The 1,516-nt window shown below is 60.9% G+C and overlaps 1 non-coding gene across 1 annotated transcript in view; it reads right to left on the bottom strand.

Moving 5' to 3' along the window:
- The window catches only part of LOC124576617, a 1,910-nt gene extending 1,357 nt beyond the window's left edge, over nucleotides 1–553 (bottom strand). Inside the window, exon 1 of the ribosomal RNA XR_006972550.1 lies at nucleotides 1–553. This exon is cut by the window's left edge and continues 1,357 nt beyond it. This is a non-coding gene — a ribosomal RNA (small subunit ribosomal RNA).
- Nucleotides 554–1,516: the final 963 nt, after the last annotated feature.

Raw genomic sequence — 1,516 nt, 5'->3', positions numbered from 1 at the left:
TTAAAGGATTTAAAGTGTACTCATTCCGATTACGGGGCCTCGGATGAGTCCCGTATCGTTATTTTTCGTCACTACCTCCCCGTGCCGGGAGTGGGTAATTTGCGCGCCTGCTGCCTTCCTTGGATGTGGTAGCCGTTTCTCAGGCTCCCTCTCCGGAATCGAACCCTGATTCCCCGTTACCCGTTACAACCATGGTAGGCGCAGAACCTACCATCGACAGTTGATAAGGCAGACATTTGAAAGATGCGTCGCCGGTACGAGGACCGTGCGATCAGCCCAAAGTTATTCAGAGTCACCAAGGCAAACGGACCGGACGAGCCGACCGATTGGTTTTGATCTAATAAAAGCGTCCCTTCCATCTCTGGTCGGGACTCTGTTTGCATGTATTAGCTCTAGAATTACCACAGTTATCCAAGTAACGTGGGTACGATCTAAGGAACCATAACTGATTTAATGAGCCATTCGCGGTTTCACCTTAATGCGGCTTGTACTGAGACATGCATGGCTTAATCTTTGAGACAAGCATATGACTACTGGCAGGATCAACCAGGGAGCTGCGTCAACTAGAGCTGAGCAGCCGGCCGCCCGGGAGTGTGTCCCGGGGGCCCGCGCGAACACGCAAGCGTCCGCTCAATTATTCTGCAAACAGGAGGAGGCTGAGCTCCCCTGCACAATACACCTCGAAACCCTCTCAGGTCCCGGCGGCGCGCAGCGCCGTCCTAAGTACTTGGTCGGGTTCGAGAGAGGCGCAATCGCCCGGAGTTTGGCGAGTAGACGCTTTAGGTGCGACCACCCGTGCTCCCAACTGAGCTTGCCGCTGCCGACAGAGGCCCGGGAGCGTGCTGTCGTGGCATTGCCGGCGGGAGACAACACGCGCCACCTACGGTGACCGGCAGCTCCAACGCCAGCGCCACAGAAGGACAAAAGCCCCACTTGGGTGCCGAAGCGAACTCTCCCAGCACAGCGCACGCGCCAACACGTCCGCACAGCTGCGATACAAACCACCTGCGAGAACCGCAGAGGCGACCGAGCAGCAGACGGCGTCGCGGCGCCGAGCGCCGGGCGGCGGCGCATCCTCAGCGCACACAGTCCTCAATCGGACCAGCACACTGCAGATGTCCACCGCGCTTCGCACCGGGCCCGCGAGGACCTACTTTGGCCGCACGGCGCCGCGTGCAGGGTGCGCCGGCGCGCAGCTGCGCCGCCTGCCGCCTCCGTCGGCCGGCGCGCCTGCCACTGGCCGCCCCCACCAGCCGGCTGTAGCGCGTGCGCCCACGCACCGCGCGGCCAGCACGCCGGGAGGCCCCCCCTCACCGGCCGGGGACGGTCCCACCCAGCCACCGCCGCGTATCGCTTCACACCCAGATGCCATTCACGTTCGTGGGCATGGTGGGTATCGCTGGAACAACCGGTTGGTAGCTCAACCGATCGTCGCCATCACTGATTCACCTCTAGCGAGAACAACCGCACCACAACGGTTTACCAGTTGTTCATTTGCATAACGTCACCAGCAAAC

Source organism: Schistocerca americana, unplaced genomic scaffold (assembly GCF_021461395.2).
Source record: "Schistocerca americana isolate TAMUIC-IGC-003095 unplaced genomic scaffold, iqSchAmer2.1 HiC_scaffold_254, whole genome shotgun sequence".
Lineage (NCBI taxonomy): Eukaryota > Metazoa > Arthropoda > Insecta > Orthoptera > Acrididae > Schistocerca > Schistocerca americana.
This window is presented reverse-complemented; position numbering and strand designations above follow the sequence as displayed.